Genomic DNA, 10643 nt, shown 5'->3' on the forward strand with positions numbered 1-10643 from the left:
ACATAGATGCAACTACGCAGCAACAGTAACTAAGGAGGCCAAGGGCTAAACCCGATGGTAAAAGCATCAGGGGACGCCCTCTATTGCGCAGTGTAAAATATCCAGAGCTGCCAGAAATAGACCAGCGCTTGTAGGAGGCATAACCATAACCTAGTGAGCCAGTTAATTAAGGGTGAAACCCGGTACCATACCAGGGGAAGCCCAGGATTACTTATTCATCAGTAGCAAGCCGGCGAGTCAGTGTGGACCGTACTACAGGCATTGATATCCGTATAACCTTAACCCCGTGCCATCCCAGAACGCCTTAACCACGAGTAACACCATAAAGATTTCCCCTTAAGGAACTGCTACACCCCGTGAGATTCAGAGACTATTTCGGGACAGATAGGACGTTGGGGACTTCAGGGAGGGGTCGTGACCCTTAGGGAACCGGGTCAGAACTACAGGTGTACACAGTAAGGTATTTTGTATCCATTGTCATTGTTACCTTTTAGCCTAATATGGCTGCCGTGTTCAGTGAGGATAGTTTTAGTTGTCATTGATGTAACGTCTAGAGTAATAATAAGATAAAACAGGAAAGTTAGTTATTCACCTAACCCCATTATTGCGCAATAATAGCACAGTAAGTTTACATAGACTGTGGTGGGGAAGTTACTTATTTATGCATATTATGGTAGTGACGTAAATACAATTGTTAATTATAATAAGAAAACACTCAGGTAAGGTTGAGCTATTGTGGCCGCAGAGGAACAGAAGTGGCGAGAGGGAGCAGCGCACGTTCCGGCATAATAAAAATCCTGAGTGTGTTTGTTTGAAGAATTAATTTATTGTTGGCCTGCGTGCCACAGGTTGATGAATTGGGATCAACTGTGATCCAGTAAATCTGTTTAATAAATTTTAAAATATCTATTTGGTCTGACCGCTCTTATATTAAGAAGAACCACCACGCTGAGTTCGACGGAGCTATTGCCACCTAGTGTATTAAATTACATTGTGACATTTGGCGTCATCCGAACAGGATTAAGACAAAACGTCAACAATGTCTTCAGAGGAACAAGACGAAGTGCTGGAGAACCCGGGGAGCGGAGTGTCCTCTAGTGTGCAGACGGAGGCCACGGAAACGGGCACGAACCCGCTAACGCTACCCTATTACTTTGGAGCACCATGGCTTCCCATGTACTCCGGAGAAGAAAAAGATGGAGATGGAAGGGTGTTTAAGGCATTCAGAAAGAGGATTCGATCCATGTTCAAGTTGTACAAACCAGGAAGTGAACAACAGATAGAAATATTGTTGGGACAATTAAAAGGGGCAGCTGCAAGAGAAGTAGCCTCGTGGCCTTCCAGACAAAAGCAGACGGCGGATCAAATTTTTCAAAAATTAGCTACAATATTCGACACTAGTACCCTGCCGGAGCGAAAAAGTAGATTCTATAGTAGAAAACAGAAGGCCGGAGAGACGCTCCGGGATTTCGCACTCGGTTTACAAGAAGCCTTACGGGACATTGAGGGAGAGAGTTACGTTGAGGGAAGGGTGGAAGACGATGACACCTTAATTACTCAATTTATGGAGGGAGCTTATCATGAAGGTATCAAGATACAGTTAAAAATGCTAAGACTGCAAAACGGTCCCAAAACCTTCGAAGAGTTTAAAGAAGTAGCTATTAAAGTTCTCGGCAAGGTCAAAACCAAGGAAGTAACCTTCGCAGAATGTAGCGGTTATGCTGAGGAAAACAGTAGCGAATTGGAGGGAATGTTGCCAGGAGAAGAGATCCAATTAAGGCCAGCTATTGCCCAAGGGGTACAGACACCCGCTGCGGAGGTCAACTATACTTTAAAAGGACAAGTGGAAGATCTGGCCGTCAGTGTGAATCAAATTAAAAGAGATCTACAGAGACTGGCTCAACGAAATTCTTCTCCCCCTGGGGGAAATGGGCGAAGGATGCATGATAGTCAGGGAAGGAGTGACTGGCGGGATAGTTCGTCCGCACGAGGACGCCGCTCTACGGACCGATTCGACCCACAGGGACGTCCGATCTGCCGGAGATGTGGGCAGTGTGGGCATGTCGAGAGGTTCTGCAGGAGTGAGCCGGCGTTAAACCAACGACCCCCGAGGACGGAGACCGATCCTCGGGGGAACTAGGTGATCAAGGTCCGGCGCCAGAAGAATGGTCTCCACAATATATTGGGAACTGCCCCGTTATAACCATTACGATTGAAGGACAAGATGTACCTGCTTTACTCGACACTGGGTCGCCTGTTACCACCATCCAACAGGGACTGTTTGATCGTTACTGGATATCCAAAGGACCCCTTTTGGCTCCTCCGGCCTGGTTAAAATTGCTAGCCAGCAACGGGCAAGACATCACCTGTGTGGGCTATTGTGAGTTGGACCTGCAAGTAGGACAAGCAAAAATGCCCAAACAGGGTTGCTTAATTACTAAGGTCAATAATCCACTGGTGCCCGCCGTCATCGTGGGCATGAATGTCCTAAGAAATTGTCCTGCAGAGCTAACCTCGATACTGACACAAAAATCGTACAGCCAACCTCAGACTTTGAGCCAAATTATGCAGCACTCTATTTATGGACGGAGAAGCCCGGCAGGGAAGAGAGTGCTGGCTACTCAGGTACAAGGAACTGTTACGTGGTTTAACGTCCGTAAGAGGTATGGTTTCATCAACCGGAATGACACTAAAGTTGATGTCTTCGTGCATCAGACGGCTATAACAAGAAACAACCCCCGGAAGTTGCTGCGCAGTGTCGGAGACGGCGAGGTGGTGGAGTTTGATGTGGTCGAAGGAGAGAAGGGTACTGAAGCAGCCAATGTGACTGGCCCTGGCGGTCTACCGGTTAAAGGAAGCCGTTTTGCTCCCAACAGACGCCGGTTCCGCAGGTGGTCCTACCCGCCAAAAGTAGAGTACGCTGCAGAAGCTAGAGTAGAAGGAATCAGTATGTACCAAGCGAGAGAAGAGGAAAGAGTGGAAGAAACATTCCCTCTGCAGAGATCTGTTCAATGTGAAAGTCCACCGCCATTTCTCCACCGAAGACGTTTTGGCAAAAGAAACCGAGCCGCGAAACAGGAACTTAACACCATGCCCGAGGGAACCGAAGTTATAAAGCCTGATGGGGTGAACGAACATGGGCATCGGCTTGAACTGGCTGAGAAGGTAGTGAAAGAAGAGACGGAGACAGTTCACTCTCAATCAAGGCTAAGTTATGGTCACACTACGAATGTTGCATCAGACCGAGTTTGGAAGATGGATGGTCAATGGAGTAGCGAGTTAGCTCCCTTCCGGGAATCAGAATCAGGTGCGATTGTACATCTTCCGGCTACAGACACTAGGGTGTGTGAGATAAGAACGGATGTGAATAACCATCAAGTTCTTAGCATGGTAGTTAGTACCTATATTAAGTGTATTTAGTTATTGATGTTTATAACTGATAAAAGTAAGATGGCTTTAAAATGCATGAGGACATGCTCCGCTTAAGAGGGGAAGAATGTGACAGCCTACCCCAGTCACTATAGATGTTATATTAGTATTGTTATGTTGTGGATAGGGAATTTTATTAAAAGAAAACTGTATAGTAAAAGTTGCTGTGCTGGGTGCAGAGACTGAGGCACTGTTAGAGGCCTCTCAGCATCATGCTGATAGACCGCGTGAGAACGTTGTAATTTACTGTGCAGGACTAATAAAGCTGCCTGGAGCGTGCTGTCAGGGAGAAACGACCGCTGCGCACGGGAGCAAGGAGTTAAAAGCACTGGCAGTAACGGCTGTAGGGCAGTCGTTGGGAAGGTTAGAGAAGTGAGCAGAGCTGCGTCTGAAGGACCGAGCGGGTATCCCGAGAGATAGTGACGGTACTTACCGATTGCCGGTGGTGATCCCGGGGGTCCAGCTCCCAGTATAAGCGAAGGTGGTCAGCGAGGTGATCCCCGTGCAGCGGAGGACAAGCCAGCCTTGGTGACGGGGTATCGAGTGAGAGATCCCCGCTGCGTCATCGAGGAGGCCGGATCTACGCCCCGTCACTGCCTATGAGAGAGAAGATAGAAGTGGTGAGTCTGCATACGTACCCGCCCATACTAGGTTTGCCAGCATCAGTTCCCCATATCCCTGTCACTCAAGGTGACTGCAGCAGGGGAAGGGCGAAACCCGACCAATCGGGTCAGGGGAGGCCTTAGGGGAGGCATTACCTCAGTATCGTGGTACACATAGATGCAACTACGCAGCAACAGTAACTAAGGAGGCCAAGGGCTAAACCCGATGGTAAAAGCATCAGGGGACGCCCTCTATTGCGCAGTGTAAAATATCCAGAGCTGCCAGAAATAGACCAGCGCTTGTAGGAGGCATAACCATAACCTAGTGAGCCAGTTAATTAAGGGTGAAACCCGGTACCATACCAGGGGAAGCCCAGGATTACTTATTCATCAGTAGCAAGCCGGCGAGTCAGTGTGGACCGTACTACAGGCATTGATATCCGTATAACCTTAACCCCGTGCCATCCCAGAACGCCTTAACCACGAGTAACACCATAAAGATTTCCCCTTAAGGAACTGCTACACCCCGTGAGATTCAGAGACTATTTCGGGACAGATAGGACGTTGGGGACTTCAGGGAGGGGTCGTGACCCTTAGGGAACCGGGTCAGAACTACAGGTGTACACAGTAAGGTATTTTGTATCCATTGTCATTGTTACCTTTTAGCCTAATATGGCTGCCGTGTTCAGTGAGGATAGTTTTAGTTGTCATTGATGTAACGTCTAGAGTAATAATAAGATAAAACAGGAAAGTTAGTTATTCACCTAACCCCATTATTGCGCAATAATAGCACAGTAAGTTTACATAGACTGTGGTGGGGAAGTTACTTATTTATGCATATTATGGTAGTGACGTAAATACAATTGTTAATTATAATAAGAAAACACTCAGGTAAGGTTGAGCTATTGTGGCCGCAGAGGAACAGAAGTGGCGAGAGGGAGCAGCGCACGTTCCGGCATAATAAAAATCCTGAGTGTGTTTGTTTGAAGAATTAATTTATTGTTGGCCTGCGTGCCACAGGTTGATGAATTGGGATCAACTGTGATCCAGTAAATCTGTTTAATAAATTTTAAAATATCTATTTGGTCTGACCGCTCTTATATTAAGAAGAACCACCACGCTGAGTTCGACGGAGCTATTGCCACCTAGTGTATTAAATTACATTGTGACACAACGCAACAAACACCATTGTTCATTACGCACAACTTCCTTTTTGTTAATGGTTTTGCTGAGCATTAAACAGCGCCATTTGGTTCTCATAGAGCTTGTAACATGGCCACACGTGGATCCAAGCTGTCACTGTGTCCTCTAGCCCAGCACACTACCTAAGTAAAAGACGGGCGCTGGCAATAGGTGTAAGGCACTCCCGATGTTATATATATATATATATATATATATATATATATATATATATATATATATATATAAAGTTCTGGGTAACGGTGGCACTCAGCGACAGACAAATAACACCAGGAGCCTGGATGTATCACCAATGTTTCTAGACCAGTACGGTCTTCTTGTCAAGGTGCAGAAGGTCTTGAAAATAGAATCAAAGCAGCACCACTGTGGGATCCCCTGTTAGACAGGAACCAAAATTTTACAGATGAAGAAACAGAAAAAATGCAGGGTGCACTGGTGGATATAATCACAACAAATAAATAAAATAACAATTTTTTTAATAATAAAAGACTAATCACAGAGTCATATGATTCACTTCAGAAACAATATGGGTGAATTGTATCATTGAAGTCGAGACTTCCAAAGTTAGAAGGGATATCCTTCATGAAAAGAAGCAGCACTCCAGGAGTCACTCTTTATTCTCTTTATAAATCTATCTACGTTTCAGTTTTGTGGAAAAAAACCATCATCAGGAATCACTCATATATATATATATATATATATATATATATATATATAGGCAGAAACGGAGGCACTCCACGGACTTGCAAAATGACGGGCACAGGGACACACAGAGGTGGCCACCTCTGTGTGTCCCTGTGCCCGTCATTTTGCAAGTCCGTGGAGTGCCTCCGTTTCTGCCCTTCTGTTTATCCCCACTGCCTGCTACACCCCGGCATTTATTTTGAAGCTTTTCTGGAGTGCCCTCATCCGCCCACTATATATATATATATATATATATATATATATATACCTAGCTGTTAATATAGGTACTAAATGGGAAATATGGAAGGAAGAAAAGGTGGATGTGCGCTCTGTCTATTTCACCACTTTAGTATATTATAAATCGTACAATGGTGCATAAGATTTATATTTATTCAACTTTTACAATGACAAAATATCAATAAAAACAAGTTTGTACAACATTTGATGCAGGTTACAACTTCGGATACAGTTTAATTCAGGTGAATGTCAACAGATCCAACTTCAAGGTACATGAAACTTCTTAGGATGCGAAACCCTACGCGTTTTGTCCCTTAGGACTTCATCAGGGGCAAGTGAGGATCCAATCTGGTTTGTACCATAAAAATAGGTTTTCTTCCAATGGTGAAGAAATGAATATAAGGGTTACTGACCACGTCCGTTTCGATAAAACCTCTGTCCTGCAGAGGTATAGGACTTCAAAAAGCCCAATTTCTGTCAAAAAATAGCTTGAGGTGAACTGCTCAACCACAGGGATCACTTCCACGTTTATGTGGTTAAAATATGACTGGTTTATAGTATGCATCCAACTCCTGTGGGTGTGCAGCGAGACTACCTCTCGCTGCACACCCACAGGAGTTGGATGAATACTATACACATACATATATATGACGGTTTTGTGAATAAAACCGAAACGTAGAAATTCAGCACTTGTACGCAGTGTCATTTCTTCACTAAAAATCCCGAGAGTGCCACACATAATTGCACTTTATCTACACCCTCAGGTGAGGGCACCGGGTGAAGTTTATAAAGTCTCAACGGGTGAGTGCCAGATACCAAATCGAATCTATATATATATATATATAAATATATATATATATATAATATATATAAAAGGATGAACAGAGTGCGCTCCAACTGTACCACCTAACGTTAATCAATATACAACATGATCCCACAATCATTGATTTTCCGTAGTCAGTTTAAGATGTTGGGCAATAAGACGTAGACTTTGTTCAAATGGTATTCTCTTTATTAAAAGAAGCCCAATGCGTTTCGTCAACACGACTTCATCAGGGGCCACGCTGATAAATAAAACAAATATACAACATACGTCTGTAAGTCCCGCTTGATTGCTGACCCTGCTTTCTGACTGCTGATCTCGTCTATACTAAATTTTTCTGATCACAGAAAGCCAACTCTGTGAAATCATCAGTTGGAAAGAGATTTGCCCTTGCTCGGTGAATACGATACTATGACAAGTACGTAGGATACAGGTTACTGCAATCCATTGGGTTTTATCCGTATTGGGTTTTCATATTGTTTGAAAAAACAAGTGATATACTGATACCCCGTTACCCCTGAAGAAGTCCCTCATGGGACAAAACGCGTAGGGTGATTTCAGGATAACAGCGATTTGAAGTGGTATCAAGTTTTTGACAACCTGATGCGATAAACCTTGTATGAAATACATTTGTGTGTTTTTTACTGTATGGAATACATTTTACAAATTTTATAATGATGTGTATTTTTCCTTGGTGAAACAACTATCAGCACACTTCTATACTCCTTCTTCATATATAGGAGGAGGGACCTCAGGCGGTATTTTATTTTTTTCTAAACACAAAATCGCACATTACCTCAAATTCGCACATTTTCATGACTAAAAATCGTCCATTATTGCGCTTAATCGCACTATTTTCTCCGGAATACTAAATATGCAAATTCACGGCAAAAAACTTGATTTTGAAAGTGCGAAAAAATCGCGTTCTATTAGATGTCACCCTCTATTTCCTTTCCAGTAATACAGCTACAGTATTGCATTTGTTTGTTAGACCGCTGTGATGCTGATGATAGAAATATGTGTATCATCTTCTAGTATGCCTTGTAATCAGCGTTGATAATAAGGCAGATTGTGTTAGCTGCAATTAATAAGGCATATCAGGAACACAAACAAGACGTGGCATAGATACTATTAGTAAATTAATGAAAGCATTTAGTAGCTGAAGGAGACCTCTCGTCTCCACCAAATCAGCCGCCAGGTAATTATTTCCTGTCTTGGTGATTTCCTCAGTGTGTCTCCTGTAAGTATAGTACATAGGAATGACGGAGTGCTACCTCACTCAGGATGGCGCAGGGACAATTCTGGGTGACTTACACAGGGGGCACAGAGGACTGGAAGCTGTCACATCAGGGGTGCATGAGAGGCGCTGCACAGTGCAACATCTTTTTAATAAAGTAACAGTTTCACATAATGGGACCTGGCTGATACAAATTGACTAAGATGGGAGTTCTATTTCACATGGGTTGTTGCTAGGGGCAACAAATCAGATACTATTGAATATCTCCTAGAAGGTACAAAATAAATAATTAGTAGATTCTGATTGAGTGCCCATAGCAACATGTACTGAAGGCCACATTTCCTGTACATGCTATTTGTATTTGGCTCTGCAGCATCCAGTATTCCGGTCCCTCCCGCAGAGCGCAGCCCTGAGTCAGGAGATCTGGGCAGGTAGCAGCACGCCTGACTGATCAGTATTCCGGTCCCTCCCGCAGAGCGTAGCCCTGAGTCAGGAGATCTGGGCAGGTAGCAGCACGCCTGACTGATCAGTATTACCGTCCCTCCCGCAGAGCGTAGCCCTGAGTCAGGAGATCTGGGCAGGTAGCAGCACGCCTGACTGACCAGTATTACCGTCCCTCCGCAGAGCGTAGCCCTGAGTCAGGAGATCTGGGCAGGTAGCAGCTCGCCTGACTGATCAGTATTACCGTCCCACCCGCAGAGCGCAGCCCTGAGTCAGGAGATCTGGGCAGGTAGCAGCACGCCTGACTGATCAGTATTACCGTCCCTCCCGCAGAGCGTAGCCCTGAGTCATAAGATCTGGGCAGGTAGCAGCACGCCTGACTGATCAGTATTACCGTCCCTCCCGCAGAGCGTAGCCCTGAGTCAGGAGATCTGGGCAGGTAGCAGCACGCCTGACTGACCAGTATTACCGTCCCTCCGCAGAGCGTAGCCCTGAGTCAGAAGATCTGGGCAGGTAGCAGCACGCCTGACTGACCAGTATTACCGTCCCTCCGCAGAGCGTAGCACTGAGTCAGAAGATCTGGGCAGGTAGCAGCACGCCTGACTGATCAGTATTACCGTCCCTCCCGCAGAGCGCAGCCATGAGTCAGGAGATCTGGGCAGGTAGCAGCACGCCTGACTGATCAGTATTACCGTCCGTCCCGCAGAGCGCAGCCCTCAGTCAGGAGATCTGGGCAGGTAGCAGCACACCTTACTGATCAATATTACCGTCCCTCCCGCAGAGCGTAGCCCTGATTCACGAGATCTGGGCAGGTAGCAGCACGCCTGACTGATCAATATTACCGTCCCTCCCACAGAGCGTAGCCCTGATTCACGAGATCTGGGCAGGTAGCAGCACGCCTGACTGATCAATATTACCGTCCCTCCCACAGAGCGTAGCCCTGATTCACGAGATCTGGGCAGGTAGCAGCACGCCTGACTGATCAGTATTACCGTCCCTCCCGCAGAGCGTAGCCCTGAGTCCGGAGATCTGGGCAGGTAGCAGCACGCCTTACTGATCAGTATTACCGTCCCTCCCGCAGAGTGTAGTCTGAGTCAGGAGATCTGGGCAGGTAGCAGCACGCCTGATTGATCAGTATTACCGTCGCTCCCACAGAGCGTAGCCCTGAGTCAGGAGATCTGGGCAGATAGCAGCACGCCTGACTGATCAGTATTACCGTCCCTCCCGCAGAGCGCAGCCATGAGTCAAGAGATCTGGGCAGGTAGCAGCACGCCTGACTGATCAGTATTACCGTCCCTCCCGCAGAGCGTAGCCCTGAGTCATAAGATCTGGGCAGGTAGCAGCACGCCTGACTGATCAGTATTACCATCCCTCCCGCAGAGCGTAGCCCTGAGTCAGGAGATCTGGGCAGGTAGCAGCACGCCTGACTGATCAGTATTACCGTCCCTCCCGCAGAGCGTAGCCCTGAGTCAGGAGATCTGGGCAGGTAGCAGCACGCCTGACTGATCAGTATTACCATCCCTCCCGCAGAGTGTAGCCCTGAGTCAGGAGATCTGGGCAGGTAGCAGCACGCCTGACTGATCAGTATTACCGTCCCTCCCGCAGAGCGTAGCCCTGAGTCCGGAGATCTGGGCAGGTAGCAGCACACCTGGCGGATCCCATCTCCAGGAGTTCTGGTCTATGGCTTCTCTCAAACATACAGCCCCATATGTCACCCATCAGAGACTGCGCGGAATGCTGCAGCATCCAGTATTCCAATCCCTCATTACTCCTTCCGAGCGCAGCCCTGAGTCAGGAGATCTGGGCAGGTAGCAGCATGACTGACTGATCCCATTCCCGGGAGATTTGGCCTATCGCTCCTCTCCAACACACAGCCCCATATGTCACTACTCAGAGACTGCGTGGAATGCTGCGAAATCCAGTATTGCCGTCCCTCTCGCAGAGTGCAGCCCTGAGTCAGAAGATCTTGGCAGGTGACAGCATGCCTGAC

At 46.6% G+C, this 10643-nt stretch overlaps 1 long non-coding RNA gene across 2 annotated transcripts in view; it reads right to left on the reverse strand.

Annotated features, from left to right (window-relative positions):
* The window catches only part of LOC146020733 (uncharacterized), a 5869-nt gene extending 708 nt beyond the window's left edge, over positions 1-5161 (reverse strand). For both annotated transcript variants that reach the window (XR_014450836.1, XR_014450835.1), the window contains exons 1-3: positions 4188-5161; positions 3863-4026; positions 1-550 (exon numbers count right to left, since the gene is read on the reverse strand). The exon at positions 1-550 is cut by the window's left edge. This is a non-coding gene — a long non-coding RNA (uncharacterized LOC146020733). The remainder of the gene's footprint in view (positions 551-3862; positions 4027-4187) is intronic.
* Between the last annotated feature and the right edge of the window lie 5482 nt (positions 5162-10643).

This window comes from Crinia signifera, chromosome 7, assembly GCF_055691185.1.
Source record: "Crinia signifera chromosome 7, ASM5569118v1, whole genome shotgun sequence".
Taxonomy (NCBI): Eukaryota; Metazoa; Chordata; class Amphibia; order Anura; family Myobatrachidae; genus Crinia; species Crinia signifera.